Below are 23,234 nucleotides of genomic sequence, written 5' to 3'. Positions count from 1 at the left end.
TTTTGAGCAGTGTGAGGGGTGCAGTTTTTAGAATGGGGTCACTTTTGGGTATTTTCTGTCAACTCGGCCTCTCAAAGTCACTTCAAATGTGATGCGGTCCCTAAAAAAAATTATTTTGTAATTTTGTTGGAAAAATTAGAAATTGCTGATGAATTTTGACCCCTTCTAACTTCCTAACGAAAAAAAAAAATTCTTTCGAAAATTTCGCTGATGTAAAGTAGACAAGTGGGAAAGTTTATTTAGTAACTATTTTGTGTGACATATCTCTCAGATTTATGGGCATAAATTTTCAAAGTTTGAAAATTGCGAAATTTTCAAAATTTTCGCACAATTTCCTAAATTTTCACAAATAAATGCAAAAAGTATCGGCCTAAATTTACAACTGACATGAAGTACAATATGTCATGAAAAAACAGTGTCAGAATCGCCAGGATCCGTTGAAGCGTTCCAGAGTTATAACATGTCAAAGTGACACTGGTCAGAATTGCAAAAAATGGCCCGGTCATTAGGGTGTTTTAGTGGCCGGGGGGGGGTAAGGGGGTTAATGGAGGCAGATTTTTTTGGCGAATAACTGTAAAGAGCGGGGTTAACATTTCCCCTCAAAACATAGCCTATGATGCTCTTGGGCTATGTTTTGAGGGGAAATGTTAACCCCGCGCTTTACAGTTATTCACCAAAAAACCTGCCTCCATTAAAGCGAATGGAGCTGGGAGCCACAGTGCAGCCAGAACTACAGACGAATGCGCTGCCATGCCCTTATATGGAATGTTGGCATGTCACAATGCAGCCAGGAAAAGAGACAGACACAGACAGGGAAAGAGGCAGACACAGACAGGGTAAGAAACAGACATAGACAGGGTAAGAGACAGATACAAAGAGACAGACACAGACAAAGCGACAGACTGACAAGGAAAGAGACAGACAGGGAAAGAGAGAGGCAGGTTAAGAGACAGACACAGACAGGTAAAGAGACAGACACAGACAAAGAGACAGAGACAGACACAGGGAAAAAGACAGACAGGGAAAGAGAGGGAAAGAGACAGACAGGGTAAGAGACAGACAAAGACAGGTAAAAAGACAGACACAGGGAAATAGACAGAGGGAAAGAGGGAAAGAGACAGAGGGAGAGAGAGGGAAAGAGACAGACAGGGATAGAGAGGGAAAGAGACAGACAGGGAAAGAGACAGACAGGGAAAGTGAGATAGATAGATAGACAGGGAAAGAGATAGATAGACAGATAGGGAAAGAGATTTGGACAGACGGAGAAAGAGACAGACAAAGAGATAGAGAGACAGAGAGATATATACAGAGGGGAAGACAGACAGAGAATGGGAGAGAAACAGACAGTTACTATCCCGGGCAGCGCCGGGTGCTATGTTGTGAGGTGAAATTTTAACCCAGCACATTCCAGTTCACCAATCAATTTTGCCTCTATCTACATAATGGGGAAAAAGTGAAACGAAAAGTGTTGGGGGTAAATTGACAGCTGCCAGATGTGAACAAGGGGGACTTAAAGAATGAGAGCGATGGCGCCAAAAAGTATATACCGTACAGTTGCAAAGGTGGGGCCCCGACATGGGATACTCACCACACGGGGATATGAACACACACAAAATGCGCCACACACTACCACATACTTGAACACATATACCACCCTCAGCACACATTTCACCACACATACACCAATCTCGCCACATAATCACCCTAAAACACACACAAGTCTGGTATTATCCTTCAAAAATAAAAATCTGAATAATAAGCAGCCAAACTACAAGAACAACAAATGTACCATACAGGAAATAAGGCAGCTGTCAGTCACATGACCTGTCTATATTGTGTATGTGTGAGCTAATATATACTGTCAGTGGGGAGGGCTTTCTGTTGCCTGGAGATTTATCAGGCTGCCAATAGCAACCAATCACAGCTTAGCTTCTATTTTGCTACAGTTAATTAATCTGAGCTCTGATTGGTTAATATAGGCAACAATTTAATAATTACATTTCTATCTATTTGTTTTGTGGTTTTTGTGTGCAGAATACAATTTTGTTAATACATTCTATCTTGTTAACAGCAGTTATTAACCCGGGCGAAGCCGGGTAGTACACCTATATACTGTATATATGCCCACATATATACAGTACAGACCAAAGGTTTGGACACACCTTTTTATCTCTAGAACAACTGTTAAGATGAGACTTTGTGCAGCAGGCCTTCATGGTAAAATAGCTGCTAGGAAACCACTGCTAAGGACAGGCAACAAGGAGAAGAGACTTGTTTGGGCTAAAGAACACAAGGGATGAACATTAGACCAGTGGAAATCTGTGCTTTGGTCTGATGAGTCCAAATTTGAGATCTTTGGATCCAACCACCGTGTCTTTGTAGAAAAGGTAAACGGATGGACCCTTCATGGCTGGTTCCCACCGTGAAGCATGAAGGAGGAGGTGTGATGGTGTAGGGGTGCTTTGCTGGTGACACTCTTGGGGATTTTTTCAAAATTGAAGGCATACAGAACCAGCATGCTTACCACAGCATCTTGCAGCGACATGCTATTCCATCCAGTTTGCGTTTAGTTGGACCGTCATTTATTTTTCAACAGGACAATTACCCCAAACACACCTCCAGGCTGTGTAAGAGAAGAGCTATTTGACTAAGAAGGAGAGTGATGGGGTGCTACGCCAGATGACCTGGTCTCCACAGTCACCAGACCTGAACCCAATTGAGATGGTGTGGGGTGAGCTGGACCGCAGAGTGAAGGCAAAAGGGCCAACAAGTGCTAAGCATCTCTGGGAACTCCTTCAAGACTGTTGGAAGACCATTACCAGTGACTACCTTTTGAAGCTCATCAAGAGAATGCCAAGATTGTGCAAAGTAGTAATGAAAGCAAAAGGTGGCTACTTTGAAGAAACTAGAATATAAGACATATTTTCAGTTGTTTCACACTTTTTTAAGTATTTCATTCCACATGTTTTAATTCATAGCTTTGATGCCTTCAATTTGAATCTACAATTTTCAGAGTCCTGAAAATAAAGAAAACTATTTGAATGAGAAGGTATGTCCAAACTTTTGGTCTGTACTGTATATAAATTGCCTAAATGATAATCCAGATGTAAAGTGCCTTTCCTCATGCCATAAATGTGGGACTTAACTGATACTCAGTTTTGAATCTAGTTATCAAGAGGATACTGGATTCAAAAAGGGGGGAAAGAGGCCAGCTATTATATTCTCCAAAAGTAGAGGGCACAGCAGACACACATATAAGAGTGACCCTGAAACAAGCTATTTCCCCAAAACAGTCATATTTTCTGGATTACTAAAAATCATGTCTGATAAATGAGAAAGTGAAAAATTGTAAAATCTTGTCCTATATTTTATTTATTTATTTTATATTTTCAACCATGTAAAGTACAGACGACCACTAACTGTATCATAGTCAGAGCTAAAGTTATAGAATGATCTAATGCATATTTTTAGGGGGGGGTTTTTCATACATGGAATAAGATGATAAGATGTTGGTCAATTCTACACTGGATATGCTACAATTTATACAACATGAGGTAATAAAAAACCGAACCACTCCCTCCTCTCCTATCGAGATAGGAGGCAGTGAAGAAGATGCCCTCTCTGGGACATGTAGAGTGGAAATGTGTAAGAGGCAAATGTCTATGTAGGTAGTAGATCTTTCCTAATGTCACATGAGAAATCTATAAAAACTGTGGAGTGCATATGAGCCTGGATGGAGGTTCTCCTGTTATCAAATGAACCAGGCACAGTGAGGATAAAGCTCAGACCTGACCTCACGGTGATGGATGATGCTTGCACAGATGCAGCCGACAACGAAGCAGAAAATGGGCCTATAGCTGAGAGTCTTTTACCAATGCAGACCAGCACCTCAGTGACAACTGTCACTTCCGTGGCACCTGTCACTCCTCATGTTCTTAAATCCCTACAGGAACAAGCGATTCAAAAGGGAATGGAGTGTCATATGCAGGGAGCCCAGCTGAATGAGGAAGGTCTGTGGAAAAAGAACAATAAGCTTTCCCTACCATCCTCTCTCTTCTCAGTGATGGCATTGGGTAACCCATGGACTAACACATCTGTGAAAAACAGTTATCAGTGTGTGCTTTGGCAGACAAGGTATGGGTGGCACTAGAGTTCAGTATCCAAGTGGGCAAACTCACCCAGTCTAGTAAGATGTATGCCTAAAACAATGTAGGAAAAACTGTAAAGATTCTGCATAAACACACCCCTCCTCTGTTCTATCTGTTCCAGAGATTGCACATTAATTACAGACCTACACTGTGTGCAGAAATATTAGGCACATGAGTATTTTGATCACATGATATTTTTTATACATGTTGTCCTACTCCAAGCTGTATAGGCTTGAGAGCCAACTACCAATTAAGTAAATCAGGTGATATGCATCTCTGTAATGAGGAGGGATGTGGTGTAATGACATCAACACCTTATATAAGGTGTGCTTAATTATTAGGCAACTTCCTTTCCTCTGGCAACATGGGTCAGGAGAGAGATTTGACGGGCTCTGAAATGTCCAAAATTGTGAGATGTCTTGCAAAGGGATACAGCAGTCTTGAAATTGCCAAACTTTTGAAGCGTGATCACCGAACAATCAAGTGTTTCATGGCAAATAGCCAACAGGGTCGCAAGAAGCGTGTTGGCCAAAAAAGGTGCAAAATAACTGCCTATGAATAGAGGAAAATCAAGCGTGAAGATGCCAAGGTACCATTTGCCACCAGTTTAGCCATATTTCAGAGCTGAAACGTTACTGGAGTATCAAAAAGAACAAGGTGTGCCACACTCATGGACATGGCCAAGGTAAGGAAGGCTGAAAAACAACCACCTTTAAAAAGAAACATAAGATAAAATGTCAAGACTGGAACAAGAAATATCTTTACTGATTTTTCAAAGGTTTTATGGACTGATGAAATGAGATTTACTCTTGATGGGCCAGATGGAAGGCCAGAGGCTGGATCAGTAAAGGCCAGAGAGCACCACTCTGATTCAGACGCCAAGGTGGAGGTGGGGTACTGGTATGGGCTGGTATCATCAAAGATGAACTTGTGGGACCTTTTTGGGTTGAGGATGGAGTGAAGCTCAACTTCCAGATCTACTGCCAGTTTCTTGAAGACAACGTCTTCAAACAGTGGTACAGGAAGAAGTCGGTATCGTTCAAGAAAAACATGATTTTCATGCAGGACAATGCTCCATCACATGCATCCAACTACTCCACAGCGTGGCTGGCCAGTAAAGGTCTAAAAGATGAAAAAATAATGACATGGCCCCCTTGTTTACCTGATCTGAACCCTATAGAGAATGTGTGGTCCCTCATAAAATGTAAGATCTACAGGGAGGGAAAACAGTACACCTCTCGGAACAGTGTCTAGGAGGCTGTGGTGGCTGCTGCATGCAATGTTGATTGTAAACAGATCAAGCAACTGACAGAATCATGGGATGGTAGGCTGTTGAGTGTCATCATAAAGAAAGGTGGCTATATTGGTCGCTAATTTTTTGGGATTTTGTTTTTGCATGTCAGAAATGTTTATTTTAAAATGTTGTGCAGTTATATTGGTTTACTTGGGGAAAATAAACAAGTGAGGTGGAAATATATTTGGTTTTAATTAAGATGCCTAATGATTCGGCACAGTAATAGCTACCTGCAAAAAGAGATATCCTTTAAGATAGCCAAATCTAAAGAAAACCCCACTTCAACTTACAAAAATATTAAGCTTTGATATGTATGAGTCTTTTGGGTTGATTGAGAACATAGTTGTTGAGCAATAATAAAATAAATCTTCTAAAATACAACTTGCGTAATAATTCTGCGCTCGATGTATACCAGGAGTAGGTTTATGCAAGTTTCTGCGTGTTGTGTAAATTTCTTTCCAGGCTTGATCTGAGGCATTCCAGTGCAGAAAATGATGCTATTGCTGAAGAGCACTAGATGGAGATGGTATGTAAAAATGGGTTTTCGAAAGTGGAAAAAGTGTATATTTCATAGGAAGGTGATTAGAGAGATCTTACCTTATCTGGTAAGTAGCAGCTTTCCACACTCCTAACCCTTCACACAGCAGTGGGCAGGTGTAAAGGCTGGATGAGAGGAGAAAATAATACAGAAGGAAACGATGGAAACTGACAATTCCTAGACTGAATGCATGTTTTGTTTTCTTTTTTTTATAAATAGGTCTCTATATAAGATATTTTTCGGTTTGGCACCTAGAGAATGATTATATTTCCCACAAACACTTCAGTTTCAGCAGGATATAGTGGCCAGGGATGTACGAGTTTTTATATGATTGAGTAAATAGTGTGATAAACAGGTGTATTCTCCAATTCCAGATTCTAAATCAGTGTCAGTAGCACATGGTCTCAAGCCAGGAGACTGAGCAATCCTAAAAGGACAAGCAAGAAAGAGCCATAAGTCAAGACCAGATAGACCAATCCAGCTTCTCCTAACCACAGAAACTTTGATGACGTTTGAGGGAAAATCTGGATACACAGCAGTCATTGTGAAGAGTTACAATCCAATATAATATTAGTGTGCACTCAGCAAAATATTTTTTTCTTTTTTAGAGGAGCTAGTGAGGGGACCGTGGTCCGAGTCATATATCTGTAGAAGGACACAGCACTCTCTTCTCTTATTAAATGAAACAAAAATCGATTTTTTTCTTTGCAAAAAACTTGTGAATTTTATTTATAGCGACAAAAAGAATGAACGTTTTGGCCCTGTGAGGCCCTGTGAGGCTGAAATGAGATATCTTCGGATTGGGGCTGATATATGGGAATTAGCCAAAATAAGGGAACAGTGGTTACAGGAACACAATGCAAACAAGGACTCATAGTGGGAGAAACATTCTCTGTCCTGAATTATTCAATTAGTTTCAGTGGGCGATTGCCATGAATAACACACACCTGTATATAACTGGTATTGTTTTGCGTGTTGGTATATGTAGCCATAAAATTGCTGCTCTGTGTTTTACAAAAAGGTAATCAGATCCACATGTAAGGGAAATCCTATTAAAGAACTTCTGGTTGTGGAATATGGAAACGAGAGAAGAAGAGATCCATTAGTGTTGATATATAATCATGGGTATCCAGATAGGAAACTGTGGTGAAGCAGGTAGGAAAGTCCCGAGGATGCAGATAGCGCCGCGCTGCTATATAACTCCTGATATACCCATAATTAGTCACAAAAGGGGGGATTGTGAGAGAATACAAGCCATTTTGTATTGTATAGAAACTATCTTGTCCTATAACTGAATTATGTCATAGGGTTCAACTAGCATTGATGGGCAGGGAAGTTTCACATTTCTACACACACCCCTGTGGCTCTTATTGATGCATAGTAATTTCTTTGTTTGGGATACTATATAAACTAGTCACATGATGTAATAAAACAGAAATTCTCAGTATACCATACAAGGCTGTGCTTTATTGATTTCTCCAAGTGCTTTTAAAACAAATCTTATTCATTTGTAGCTCCAATGGCATAGAAGGAGTGAATTTTGCTCACAAATGATAGCATGAGAAAATAGACCCCATAGTTTTTACCTTCATTCAAGTGAACTCTCAATATTTGGTTGGAAGGGAAGAATCATTATTTGATTTTTGGAATACAAATTTGGCTGCACTAGAACGTGGGCACCATTTTGAATTTCCAGAGCCCTTAAGGTACCAAGCCCACACAGAGGCACCACAATTGAACCTATTTTGGTAACTATATATTTCATCTTATTCATCATGGGTATAAGTTATTATTTTGAACTCACATGTGATTCACAGGAGTTTATGCGAGTGGATCATCAAATTGAAAAATTACATTTTGTATACTAATATGTTGATTTAGACCCACATTTTTCATTTTCACAATGGATAGTATGAGAAAATGGACCATATCATTTTTCCCCATTTTCTTATGAAAGCAGTGACATTACATATGTGGTCAGAAACTACTGTTTGGACAAATGACAGGGCCTGAAAAGGAAGAAGCATCATTTATGAAACTTAGATTTACTAGAGTAGAATTTGGCTTTATGCCACATTTTCAGGGTCTATAAGGTACCAAAAATGTGAAGACTAGTGCAAAGGGTGCTTTACACGCTGCGACATCGCTAGCAATATATCGTCGGGGTCACGTCGTTAGTGACGCACATCCGGCGCTGTTAGCGACATCGCAGCATGTGACACCAAGGAGCGACGATCAATGATCGCAAAAACACGTCGCTCCTTTTCATAATATCGCGGGTGGTTGTTCGTCGTTCCTTCGGCATCACAAATCGCTGTGTGTGACACCGCAGGAACGACGAACATCTCCTTACCTGCGTCCACCGGCAATGAGGAAGGAAGGAGGTGGACGGCATGTTCCGGCCGCTCATTTCCGCCCCTCCTCTGCTATTGGGCGGCCGATTAGTGACGCCAGAGTGACGTCACTATGACGCCGAACGCTCCTCCCCCTTGAAGGAGGGATTGTTCGGCGGTCACAGCAACGTCGCTGAAAAGGTATGTGTGTGTGACGCTGCCGTAGCGATAATGTTCGCTACGGCAGCGATCACCAAATGTCGTACTAATGACGGGGACGGGTGCTATCGCGCACAACATCGCTAGCAATCGCTAGCAATCGCTAGCGATGTTGCAGCTTGTAAAACACCCTTAAGAGATGTCATTATGAAAACTATACCTTTTAAGTAATTTATATGGATTTAATGTAAGCATTTTGATCCCACTTTTTCTTCACAGAATTTTTGTAACAATGGGTCATGAAATTGAAAAATTATATATATTGTTTTGTTAAAATGTTGTTTAGCCTCTAATTTTTCATTTTCAATAAGAGTATCATGAGAAAATGGATCTCTCAGTTTTTTCCACTCTTTCTGCTGAAGTCAGTGAAACTCTTTAGATTTAGGAGGATGTTTTGTACTTTTGAAACACAAATTTGGCTATAAAAGATTGGAGCGCCATGTCGCATTTCAAGAGCCCCTTTGGTACCAAAACAGCAAATACCCCGAAAAGTGATTCAATTTTTGATAGTACACCACTAAAGGAACTTATCAAGACACAAAATGATAATTTTTCTTTTCTTTTCAATGTTTTATTTATTACATTTTCAAAAAACAAACAGCAATACATCTTAGGTGTTTTGATGAGATAAGTAGTACAGCAAGAGGTATAAATACCTGCATAAGTACAAAATACATTGAAACAATTGCTACTAAGACATTGAAATCATGCCAAGTGTACAACTTAATATGAAGACTTTCAAGGTAGTCTAATGGCGGCGTCACACGGTACGACATATCGTGAGATATGTCGTCGGGGACATGGAATTCGTGACGCACATCCGGCATCGTTAGAGATGTCATACCATGTGACACCTCCGAATGACTGTTAACGAGCAAAAATACTCACCTTATCATTGCTCATTGACACGTCGTTCATTTTCATAATGTCGTTCCTCCTTCTGCACGCTGCTTGTTCGTCGTTCCCGTAGCAGCACACATCGCTCCGTGTGACACCCCGAGAACGACGAATACAGCTTACCTGCATCCCGCCGGCAATGGGAAAGGAAGAAGGTGGGCGGGATGTAACGTCCCGCTCATCTCCGCCCCTCCGCTTCTATTGGGTGGCCGCTGTGTGATGTCGCTGTGACGCCGAATGTCCCTCCCCCTTCAGGAAGCGGATGTTCGCGGCCCACAGCGATGTCGCTAGGGAGGTAAGTACTTGTGACGGGGGTTAAATGACTTTGTGCGCCACGGGCAACTAATTGCCCGTGACACACAAACGACGGGGGCGGGTGCGATCGCTCATGCGATCGTACGATATATCGGCGCATGTAACGCCGCCTTTAGGCTATAAATTTGCCTCTAGTTATTTGTACCTTGAAAGGGAACACATAAAAACACTATTCAAACTAAAGGAGGCAAAACATATGATAGGGGAGTCAAAGGGAAAAAAAGGGGAAGAAGGGGAAGGATTGGGTGAGAAGGGGTTTGCTCTGTCAGTCCTTGGAGAGAGAGTACTTACTAAGAGAAAGAGACAAAAGCAAGGGCCCAGCAGTCCTAAAGAGTGGTCTGGGGTCCATAGGCCGACGGGGGCCGTGTCTCACAAACCATTATTAACATGTAGTCTGGGGATTCTTGATATGTCATCTAGGGGTCCAGACCTTCTGGAAGGAAACTAGGTTATGGTGGGCGAGTGCGGCCTATTCTTCAGTGCCGTATAGAAGATCCATCTTGTTCAAGATATGTTTCTAGGACGGGATGGTGGGTGTAAGCCAGTGGGTAGGAATCAGGAGTTTGCCCGCCGCCACAACAAATGCTGCTAGCTTGCACAACAGTTTATATAAAATGATAATTTTTTAACCCACGGGTGCTTCACAGAAATTTAAAACATTAGGTTATGTACATGAAAAATTAAATTTTCACTAAAATTTTGCCTTAGCTTTACATTTTTTTATTTTGAAAAGGGATAATAGAAGAAAATGGACCTCACAATGTTTAACTTTTTTTCCTGAGTAAGGCAATACCTTATGTGTGACCAACTGTTGTTTAGCTAGATGTCAGAGCTTAAACAGAAGGAGCACAATAAGGCCTTTAGATCACAGATTTCATTGTTTAATTGGAGTAGCTATTGGAGCTATGAGGAGCCAGAAACAGCAGAAACCCACAAAATAGTTACCTCATTTTGGAATCTACAACCCCTAAGTTATTAATTTAGTGAAATAAGTTTGAATGAATGCAATTTTAGTATAAAACATGTAAATTTGATTATTTTTTTAACAAATTTGTGATTTGCAGTACATATTTTTGCAAATCGGACATGTCATTGAGAAAAAGCACAGAAAAGCATATTGCTCTATTTCTCCAATATTCAAACATAACTGCACTTAGGTCATAATTTGCTGCTTAGCCAAATGGTGGGGCCAAAAAGAACAGGAGCACCCTGGAGTCATGTTCCAAGCAGTGAATTTGACTATAATTATTAATAAGTTATGCCAACAAAGCAGCTAACCAACAAATGTGTCAGCATGTTGCTCTTAAAAACATTGACCAGCTCTGGTATATAGCAACTCAGAAATGTAAAATATAAAAAAAAATATGTTGAAATTTATAGCAAAATATTTAATAAATGAAGTAAAAAAAAATATATTGATCTTGCTTACCGGATAAAACCACAGCTACAGGGCTATATAACGAAATATTAATGTTTCTACATCTCAATATAAGAGATTTCCATGTTAATTAATGCTGGCCCTCCATAACAGATCCCTGCCTGCTAGGGTAGGTACCAAATTGTCTGCAGATACCTAACAATCACCAGCAGAATATACTGTATACAGTGAAGGAAATAATTATTTGATCCCTTACCGATTTTGCAAGTTTGCCCACTGACAAACTTACAGTATTACTTGGTGGCAAAACCCTTGTTGGCAAGCACAGCAATCAGATGGTTTTTGTAGTTGGTGATGAGGTATGCGCACATATCAGGAGGAATTTTGGTCCACTCCCCTTTGCAAATCATCTCTAAATCTTAAGATTTTGAAGCTGTCGCTTGGCAACTTGGAGCTTCAGCGCCATCCATAGGTTTTCTATGGGATTAAGGTCTGGAGGCTGGCTAGGCCACTCCACGACCTTAATGTGCTTCTTTTTCAGCCACTCCTTTGTTACCTTGGCTGTATGTTTTTTATTGTCATACTGGAAGACCCAGCTATGACCCATTTTTTTGTCCTGGTGGAGGGAAGGAGGTTGTCACTCAGGATTTTACGATACATGTCTTCATCCATTGTCCCATTGATGCGGTGAAGAAGTCCTGGGCCCTTAAAAGAGAAACACCCCCAAAACATAATGTTTCCACCTCCATGCTTGACAGTGGGGATGATGTTCTTTGGGTCATAGACAGCATTTCACTTCCTCCAAACACGGTGAGTTGAGTTAAGTCCAAAGAGGTCAATGCTTAATTTTTATTTCATCTAACCACAGCACCTTCTCCCAATCACTCTCAGAATTATCCAGGTGTTCATTGGCAAACTTTAGACGGGCCTCCACATGTGCCTACTTGAGCAGTGGGACTTTAAGCCATTACAGTGTAATGTGTTACCAATGGTTTTCTTGGTGACAGTGGTCCCAGCTGCCTTGAGATCATGTAGTTTCAGGCTGATCTCTCACCTTGCTCATGATCCTGGATATCCCACGAGGTAAGATTTTGCATGGAGCCCCAAATCAATGTTGATTGATAGTCATTGTGTATTTCTTCCATTTTCTTACTATTGCACAAACAGTTGTCTCCTTCTTACCCAGAGTCTTACTTTTGGTTTTGTAGCCCATTCCAGCCGGTCTAGGATCTTGTCTCTGACATCCTTAGACAGCTGCTTGGTCTTGTACATGTGGTAGAGATTAGATACTGACTGATTAATTGAGTCTGTGGACAGGAGTCTTTTATACAGGTGACAATTTAAGACAGCTGTCTTTAATGCAGGTAACAAATTGATTAAGAGCATCTCAGTGGTCTGTAGGAGCCAAAACTCTTCATGGTTTGTAGGGGATCAGATACTTATTTCACTCTGCAAAATGCAAATACATTTATATGATTCATACAATGTGATTTTTTTGGATTTTATTTTTGATATTTGTATCTCTCACTGTTAAAATTAACCTACCCTTAAAATTATAGACTGTTCATCTTTGTCAGTGGGCAAACTTAAAAAATCAGCACGGGATCAAATAATTATTTCCCCCACTGTAAAGTATCATTAATCCAAAAAATATTGTCGATTTTTGTAGTAGCCTATAGTGTATTGATTAGGAACAGCTTGTGTATTACAGATTGTTCCCTTCAAAAATGTATTAATTTTATCATACCTTACTTTAGAAAACAACTGTTGTACCAAGGATATGGACATAATAACAGCCAAAAAAAAACAAGAAAAGTGACAACACTAAAGATCTTCAACTAGGAGTAGATCGAACATTTGGCAGTACAAGATTTTGGCACATTTTATGAACAGTAGGGAGGTATGGGAGGTATATATTTTGCAAAAGTGTTATTTTACTGCATTCAGAATGCAGTAAAAGTGATGACAGATTTATTCTTTGGGTTTGTAGAATTATGGATACTAGACTTATAAATGTTTCTTTATTCTTTACTAGAGATGAGCGAGCCTTTAGAGGCTCGAGTTCGGTTCGTCGAACAGAGGCCGCGTTCGAGTTCGGCTCGACGAACAGCTCGACGAACCTCTCGAGCCCCATTAAAACCAATTGCAGGCAAACACAAACACATAAAAACACATTAGAAATGTATATATACAGTTAATAAACATTGCCATTACACTTACAGGTCCCCGCAACGCGTCCTGCACTCTGTCTCCCACCGCTTTTCCTTCCGATAATCGCTGCGTCCTCCTGGTAACCAGCACTGATGATAGGACCTTCTGTGACATCAAAACAGCATGTGACCAGTCACGTGTCTATTATCCCATTGGCTACAGACTGGTCACATGGCTAGACGTCATTGCTAGGTCCTGTCAGTGCATCTCTCTGGTACGTGGTGCTCGTTTGTGCATCTCCGTGTACCAGAGAAATGCTCTGGCACTTACTCGGCTCCCTGTTCTGCTTCCCCATTCCGTTATTCACCAGCTGCCACAGCCGGTGAATAACGGAGATCACCGTTGCTATAGCAACACGCCTGTCAGCGGTGGCGTCACTGCTTACAGCCTGCAGCCTCTGCTACTCACTGAGTGATATAGACTGCACGGGAAGCAGCAGCGTCTTCCTCCCATGCAGCGCTGTCTGATGCAGCAGAGCTGCATGGGTTGAAGGAGAAAGAAGACAGAAGACCATTGATCGTGGAGGGATGCGAGGGAATAATGAACATGGAGTCTCTAAGTGTGTCTGTGTATTTATTTCTATTAAAGTATTTTTTCTCTGTGTGGTGTCTTTTTTTTTAACCCTTTATTGGAGATTCTTAATGGCCTGGTCAAACTTGCCTGACATTAAGAATCTCTGACTTAATACTAGCTAGTAAAACAAAGCTAGTATTAACTCATTATTACCCAGCAAGCCACCCGGCTTCAGGGTTGCTGGAAGAGTTGGATACAGCGCCAGATGATGGCGCTTCTATGAAAGCGCAATTTTCTGGGGCAGCTGTGGACTGCAATTCACAGCAGAGGGGCCCAGAAAGCTCAGGCTAACCTGTGCTGCGGATTCCAATCCCCAGCTGCCTAGTTGTACCTGGCTGGACACAAAAATGGAGCGAACCTCATGTCGATTTTTTTTTTTAATTATTTCATGAAATTCATAAAATAATTAAAAAAGGGCTTCCCTATTTTTGTTGTTCCCAGCCGAGTACAAATAGGCAGCTGGGGGTTGGGGGCAGCCGTACCTGCCTGCTGTACCTGGCTAGCATACAAAAATATGGCGAAGCCCACGTAATTTTTTTGGTGAGCAAAATACTCCTGCATACAGTCTTGGATGGAGTATGCTGAGCCTTTTATTTCTGCAGCTGCTGTCTGCTCTCCTGCATACACTAGTGAATGGAGCAGGCTGAGCCTTGTTGTTCTGCAGCTGCTGTCTGCTCTCCTCCATATAGACAGACAGCAGCTGCAGAACTACAAGGCTCAGCATACTCCATCCAGGACTGTATGCAGGAGTTTTTTCCCCCCCAAAAAATTATGTGGGCTTTGCCATGTTTTTATATGCTAGACAGGTACAGCAAGCAGCTACGAGCTGCCCCCAACCCCCAGCTGCCTCTTTATACCCGGCTGGGAACCAAAAATATAGGGAAGACCTTTTTTTTAATTATTTCATGAATTTCATGAAATAATTTTAAAAAAAAATGACATGGGCTTCGCCCAATTTTTGTGTCCAGCCAGGTACAAATAGGCAGCTGGGGATTGGAATCCGCAGCTCAGGGTGCGCAAGCTTTCTGGGCACCCATGCTGCGAATTGCAGTCCGCAGCCGACCCAGAAAAGGGTGCTTTCATAGAAGCGCCATCTTCTGGCGCTGTATCCAACTCTTCCAGATTCCCTGGTGACAGGTGGCTCGCTGGGTAATAATGGAATTAGGGCTAGCTGTATATTATCAACTGGTCCTAAGCCCGAAATTCATGGTGTCACGCCAATGTTAGACATGGCCACCATGAATTTCTAGTACAGATAAAAAAAAACACAACAGGCAGAAAAATATTTTTATTAGAAATAAAACACAACACAATTAGTGACTCCATCTTTATTGAAATAAAGAACTCCCCTCCACAGTAATCCTGGGTCAAGGGTCCCACGCCGTCCAATCCGGATCCAATATCATCTGATCGGTTTGCTGGAAGGCAAAGCGATCAGATGATGTGTCAGGTTCAAGGGCCTGAATCACATGACACAGCAGCTGATTGTATAAACAACTTTTATACAATCAGCTGATGTATCAGAGCAAAAAAAAAACAAACTACACACTTCAGTGCAGACTCCTGTCCGACAGCATCAGCTGATAGTTTAGCCGGCCGGGTGGTAAAAAGCCGGCCACACCGCTCGACTTATAGTGTCAGCTGATTCCGTCAGGTGACCGCATCAGCTGATCATCGCCAGGTCTGAGAAAGAGAGAGAGTGAAAAGAGAGAGAGAGAAGATAGAGAAAAGAGAGAAAAGAGAGAGAGGAGAGAGAAGAGAGAGGAGAGAGAATAGAGAGGGAGAGAGAGAAGAGAGAGGAGAGAGAAAGAGAGAAGAGAGAGGAGAGAAGAGAGAGAGAAGAGAGAGAGGAGAGAGAAGAGAGAGTGAAGATGGGAGAAGAGGAGAGAGAGAGAAGAGAGAGGAGAGAGATATAGATGAGAGAGAGAGAAGAGAGAGAAGAGAGAGAGAGGAGAGTGGAGAGAGAGTGAGAGAGAGAGTGAGAGAGAGAGGGAAAAAGAGAAAAAGAGAGAGAGAGAAAAAGAGAGGAGAGAGAGGAGAGAGAGGGAGAGAGAGAAAGAGAGAAAAAGAGAGAGAGAAAGAGAGAGAGAGAAAGAGAGAGAAAGAGAGAAAAAGAGAGAGAAGAGAGAGGAGAGAGTAGAGAGAGAAGAGGAGATAAGAGGAGATAAGAGGATAGAAGAGAGAGAAAAGAGAGAGGAGAGCGAGAGAAGAGACAGAGAGAAGAGAGAGAGAAGAGAGAGATTGAGGAGAGAAAGGAGAGAGGAGAGAGAGGGAAAACAGAAAAAGAGAGACTGAGAAAAAGAGAGAGAGAGAAAGAGAAAAAGAGAGAGAGAGAAGAGAGAGAGGGAGGAAGAGAAGAGAGAGGGAGAAGAGATAGAGGGAAAAAGTGAAAAAGAGAGACTGAGAAAAAGAGAGAGAAAAAGAGAGAGAGAGAGGAGAGAGAGAGAAAGAGAGAGAGTAGAGAGATGAGGGAGAGAGAAAGAGAGAGAAAAAGAGAGAGAGAAAGAGAGAGAAAGAGAGAGCAAAAGAAAGAGAGAGAGACAGAGAGAGAGACAGAAGGAGAGATAGAGAGAGAGAGAGAAGAGAGAGAGGAGAGAGCAATGCAGCCTCTTTCCGTGAACTGGTCCGACTTTAGAGGTGTGTCCCGCGGCTCACAGCGGATGTCCGGCTCCTCCCCTCAGTGCATAATTAAATTAAATTATAATTATATATATTATAATTATAATTTAAAAAAAAAAAATTAAATTCTTTACCAGGACAGGGACTAGAACTCATGAAGTTATGCTTCTAAGACAAGCGCTCTATCCACTGAGCTACTGCCTCTATTAATAAAGATTTGGTAATCTTGAAGTCTGCATTGCTGACCGCGTGATCCACTTCATTGCTACGTGGAGCTGATACAGAGCACTCGTGTTCTATAGCAGAGCTAACAATGTCGTGTGGATTACGTCGGACCTGGAGGGGTATTTGGGGATTTTAATAAAATGGTGAAACAGGGTGTTTTTTTGTCTTTTATTCCAAATAAAGGAATTTTCGCCGTGTGTGTTTCTTTACTTTCACTTTCAGTTTAATCATGGAATGTATCTCGGGGAGATGCCTGACATGATTAAACTCATTATTACCCCAATTGCCACTGCACCAGGGCAATTCGGGATGAGCTGAATAGAGTCCCGGGACTATCGCATCTAATGGATGCGGCAATTCCAGGCGGCTGCTGGGTGATATTGTTAGGGTGGTGGGCTCCCCATAATGTGGCACTCCCCATCCTGACAATACCAGCCTTCAGCCGTGTGGCTTTATCCTGGCTGGTATCAAATATGGGGGGAACCGCATTTTTTTTATTATTATTTATTCATTTATTTTACTGCATGATATCATTTAAGATTAAAAATAAAAAAATAAATAAAAATGTAATTCTTTACCGGGACCGGGACTAGAACTCGTAAAGTTATGCTTCTTAGGTGAGCGCACTAGCCACTGAGCTACTGCCTCTAATGATAAAGATAGGCAAATTTGGTAATCTTGACGTCTGCATTGCACAGTGAAGTCTCTGGTGACAGCGCGATTCACTTCATTGCTACGTGGAGAGGACACAGCGCGATCGTGTTCTACGGTACTGCTGCATCTTCATGTAGCAGAGCTGACAGTGTCGTGTGGATTACGTCGGACCTGGATGTGTATTTGGGGATTAATACACTGGTAAAAAAGGGTGTTTTTTTGTCTTTTATTCTAAATAAAGGATTTTTCGCTGTGTGTTTCTTTACTTTCACTTTCAGTTTAATCATGGAAGCTGTCTCGGGGAGATGCCTGGCATGATTAAACTCATTATTACCCCGATTGCCACTGCACCAGGGCAATTTGGGATGAGCTGGGTGGAGTCCCAGGACTGTCGCATCTAATGGATGTGGCAATTCCGGGCGGCTGCTGGGTGATATTGTTAGGCTGGAGGGCTCCCCATACCGTGGCACTCTCCATCCTGATAATACCAGCCTCCAGCTGTGTGGATTTATCCTGGCTGGTATCAAATATGGGGGGAACCGCATTTTTTTTTTTTATTATTTATTTATTTATTTTACTGCATGATATAGACCCGCCCGCCGGCGGCTGTGATTGGTTGCAGTGGGACAGCTGTCACTCATCATGGGGGCGTGTCTGGCTGCAACCAATCATGGGCGCCGGTGGGCGGGGAAAGCACGGAATACCTGATTGTATAATGAAGCGGACCATGATCGGTGAGTATTAAAGGTAGAAGGATTGTGCTGGGGATGCAGGACGCATGCAGATAGCAACGTGTGCACATAGCCTTACTGTGAAAAGCCACGTTTTTGTTGATCTAACCATTCTCGAATCTAACTCGAACTGTCGAGTTTTTAGCAAAAAGTTTGAGTTCAAGCTCGAACACCCCCCAAAATCACTCGAACATGAAATTGGCGAATCTCGAGCCTCGAACATCGCTCATCTCTATTCTTTACAATGTTTGCACACTTACAATAGTATTTTGCAAAATATGGTTTCATCTGGCATCACCATATTTTTTTCCACTAAAATATTGCTTTAGCACCATTGTTTCATAAGGAATAATAGGAACAGATGGACAACAACATTTATAAAACAATTTTGCCCAAATGCAGCAATATTCAATGTGGTTAGAAATAAGTTATTGTGCTGTGGGACAGCTTGAAAGGAAATAATTTTTATTTTGATTTAAGAGCTCAAATTTAGCAATAACTAGCTGCAGCACCTGGCGTTCCCCATGATAGTAACTGCTCATCTGTCTCTCTCTTACTCTATGTCTCTCTCTCTATGTCTCTGTCTGTCTTTCTCTCTATCTTCCTGTCGGTGTCTCTCTCCCTATCTCTCTGTCTGTCTCTTTCCCTGTCTGTCTCCCTCCCTGTATCTGTCTGTCTGTGTCTGTCTGTCTCCATCTATCACTTTCCCTATCTATCTCTTTCACTGTCTGTCTCTTTCTCTGTTTGTCTGTCTCTCTGTCTCTTTCTCTCCGTCTCTCTCTCTGTGTCTCTTTCCCTGTCTGCCTCTGTCTCTTTGTCTGTCTCTGTCTATCTATCTCTTTCCCTATCTGTCTGCCTCTTTCCCTGTCTGCCTCTGTCTTTGTCTGTCCATCTCTGTTTGTCTGTCTCTGTTTGTCTGTCTGTCTTTTTCGTTACCTGCCTGTCTGTCTCTTTCACTGTCGTCTTTCTCTTTCCCTGTCTGCCTCTTTCTCTGTATGTCTGACTCTTTCCCTGTCTGCATCTTTCTGTCTCTCTCTTTCCAAGTCTGTCTCTTTCCCTGTCTGTCTTTCTCTGTCTCCTTCCCTATCTGTCTGCCTCTGTCTCTTTCCCTGTCTGCCTCTGTCTCTTTCCATTTTTGTCTCTGTCTGTCTCTGTATGTCCATCACTTTCCCTGCCTGCCTCTGTCTGCCTTTTCCCTGTCTGCCTCTGTCTGTCTGCCCCTGTCTGTCTCTGTCTGTCTGTCTCTTTCTCTCTATCCATCTCTCTACCAACATAATTTCCGTATGCGTACTGCCAAACGCTGATCACTGATGCACATTGCTGATTGGCGTCCTTGACTTTGAAAAGTCAAATGGTGCTCCTTGCCTTGTGCCTAAACAGTTGATTTCCACCACATACTTTCATGGCCAAAAGTTTTGAGAATGACACCAAAATTATATTTTCACATGATCTGTTGCCCTCTGGTTTTTAATTGTGTTTGTCTGATGTTTACATCACATACAAAAATATAATTGCAATCATATTATGAGTACCAAAAGGTTATATTGACAGATAGAATGAGTTAATGCAGCAAGTCAATATTTGCAGTGTTGACCCTTCTTCAGGACCTCTGCAATTCTCCCTGGCATGCTCTCAATCAACTTCTGGACCAAATCCTGACTGATAGCTGTCCATTCTTGCATAAGCAATGCTTGCATTTTGCCAGAATTTGTTGGTTTTTGTTTGTCCTCCCGTCTCTTGACGATTGCCCACAAGTTCTCAATGGGATTAAGATCTGGGAAGTTTTCAGGCCATGGACCCAAAATCTCTATGCTTTGTTCCATGAGCCATTTAGTGATCACCTTTGCTTTATGACAAGGTGCTCCATCATGCTGGAAAAGGCATTGTTGGGCGCCAAACTGCTCTTGGACAGTTGGGAGAAGTTGCTCTTGGAGGACATTCTAGTACCATTCTTTATTCATGACTGTGTTTTTAGGCAAGACTGTGAGTGAGCCGATTCCCTTGGCTGAGAAGCAACCCCACACATGAATTGTTTCAGGATGCTTAACAGTTGGCATGAGACAAGACTCGTGGTAGCGCTCACCTCTTCTTCTCCTAATAAGCTGTTTTCCAGATGTCCCAAACAATCGAAAAGGGGATTCATCTGAGAAAATGACTTTACCCCAGTCCTCAGCAGTCCACTCCCTGTACCTTTTGCAGAATATCAGTCAGTCCCTGATGATTTTCCTGGAGAGAAGTGGCTTCTTTGCTGCCCTCCTTGAAACCAGGCCTTGCTCAAGCAGTCTCCGCCTCACAATGCGTGCAGAAGCACTCACACCAGCCTGCTGCCATTGCTGAGCTAGCTCAGCACTGCTGGTAGTCCGATCCCACAGCTGAAACAGTTTTAAGATACGGTCCTGGCATTTGCTGGTCCTTCTTGGGCACCCTGGAGCCTTTTTGGCAACAATGGAAGCTCTCTCCTTGAAGTTATTGATGATGCGATAGATTGTTGACTGAGGTGCAATCTTTGTAGCTGCGATACTCTTCCCTGTTAGGCCATTTTTGTGCAGAGCAATGATGGCTGCACGTGTTTCTTTAGAGATAACCATGGTTAACTGAAGAGAAACAATGATACTAAGCCCCACCCTCCTTTTAAAGTGTCCAGTGGTGTCATTCTTACTTAATCATGACTGATTGATCGCCAGCCCTGTCCTCATCAACATCCACACCTGTGTTAATGGAACAATCCCTAAAACAATGTTAGCTGCTCCTTTTAAGGCAGGAATTCAATGATGTTGAAATGTGTTTTGGGGGTTGAAGTTCATTTTCTTAGCCAATATTGACTTTACAAGTAATTGCTGTTAAGCTGATCACTCTTTATGACATTCTGGAGTATATTCAAATTGCCATTAGAAAAACTTAAGCAGTAGACTTTGTAAAAATTAATATTTGTAGCATTCTCAAAACTTTTGGTCATGACTGTATAAGATATTAGCGTACTCAGGAGAAATTATACAATAAATGATATGGTGCATTTTTTCCTGATAACCTTGTGAAAAAAGCTACCTGGTTGAAGCAACAATTTTGCGGTAAAAAAAAAAAGTTATATTGTCACGCCTCAAAGTCATAAACTTCTGTGAAGCTCCCGGGGGTTCAAGAGGCTCACCAAACATCTAGATAATTTCCTTAAGGGGTTTCGTTTCTAAAATTGGGTCACTTGTGGGGGAGCTCCCATGCTTAGACAACTCAGGGGATTTCCAAACACAACATGGCGTCTGCTAATGATTCCAGCTTTTAAAAATGCAAATGGTGCTCCTTCCCTTCCAAGTCCTGCCGTGCGCTCAAATAATTGATTTCCACCACATATGAGGTATCAGCATACTCAGCAGAAATTGTACAATAAATTTCATGGTACATTTTTTCCTGATACCCTTGTGAAAATGTAAAATTTTATGGTTAAATTAATGTTTTTGTGTAAAAAGTTAAATTTTCATTTTTCCTCCCACATTGCTTGGTTCCTGTGAAGTACATAAAGGGTTAATAAACTTCTTGGATGTGGCTTTGAGGAGTGTGAGGTGTGCAGTTTTCAGAATAGTGTCACTTTTTGGTATTTTCTGTCACCTAGGCCTCTCAAAGTCACTTCAAATTGATGTGGTCCCTGAAAAAAATGGTTTTGTAAATTTTGTCGGAAAAATTAGAAATTGCTGATGAACTTTGAACTTTCTAAGTTCCTAACAAAAAAAATATGTTTCAAAAATTGCACTGGTGTAAACTAGACATGTGGGAAATGTTATTTAGTAACTATTTTGTGTGACATAATTTATGGGCATAAAACTTCAACGTTTGAAAATTGCAAAATTTTCAAAATTTTTGCAAACTTTCTATATGGTATACTATATGGTGAAAATTATATGTTGGTATAATGCCTTAGGTTGGTACAAGTTCCTAAGCACCAAACATGTATACTGTAGGTTTACGTTTATCTAAGGGGTTAAAAGAATTAAAAAGTTTGTCCAAAAAAAGTGGCACACTCTTTACGCTACACTCCACGACCAGTAGCGTTCTCATTTTTTGGGACATAGGGCTCAGTGCTGGCTTATTTTTTGCGTTTTGAGCTGACATTTTTAATTATACAATTTTGCACAGATTTTGATTGCCTGCTATTGTGTTTTGTGCAAAATTTGTGATTAAAAAATGTATTTTTCGCATTTGGAATTTTTTTTTCTGGTACGCCACTTACCAATCAGAATAGTTGATTTTATATTTTGATAAATCGGGTATTTCTGAATACAGCCATACCAAATGTGTGTAAATTTTTTATTTTTTTAACCCTTTACTTTTCAATGGGGCAAATGGGGGGTGATTTGAACTTTTAGGTTTTCTTATTTTTTTTTTTACTTTTCTTTACTTTTTTTATTTTACAAGTCCCCCTAGGGGACTCTAAGGATCAGCAGTTTTATCTCTCATTCATTTCTAATGAGCTGAGCTGCACAGCTCAAAACAGCTGAAATGCTGCTCTCATCTTATAGCCAGCATTCTGCCGGCTGTAGCAGGAAGTGAGTCATAATAGTGACAGGAGTCATCACATGACCGCTGTGCTATCATGGCAACTATAGACTACTTGTGATCACATCAAAGGGCCTCCAATGGTGGCAGGCAAGTTCCCGTTAATCACTACGGGCATTTAAATTGCTCTGTCACATTTTGACAGAGCGATTTAAGGGTTTAACAGGCACGGATCCACCTGCGCCTGCGGGGCACGCATATCCATGGTACAAATCAGTAGACAAGATCAGGGATCACCACCGGCACACCGCAGCAGACGGTGGTGATCGCCTCTTCATGATTTAGGATGTATCATTACATCCTTGGTTGTGAAGGGGTTAATACTTTTCATAGGATATAAAAATATTAAATAAATAGATATAAATGTATTTTTATACAATTCGTGCTGTCATGTATAGACACGTTGCTCTATTATTCACCAACCTTTGTTTAGGCAAACTATTCTTATGTTCACAGATTTCTTTTTTTACTTATTCACATATTTTAAAATTTCCTTAACACATCCAAAAATACAAAAGCAATGGAGGAAATGCATCACTCAGACACATGATGGA

The sequence above is a fragment of the Anomaloglossus baeobatrachus genome, chromosome 4 (assembly GCF_048569485.1).
Source record: "Anomaloglossus baeobatrachus isolate aAnoBae1 chromosome 4, aAnoBae1.hap1, whole genome shotgun sequence".
Taxonomy (NCBI): domain Eukaryota; kingdom Metazoa; phylum Chordata; class Amphibia; order Anura; family Aromobatidae; genus Anomaloglossus; species Anomaloglossus baeobatrachus.
Note: the sequence above shows the minus strand (reverse complement) of the source record.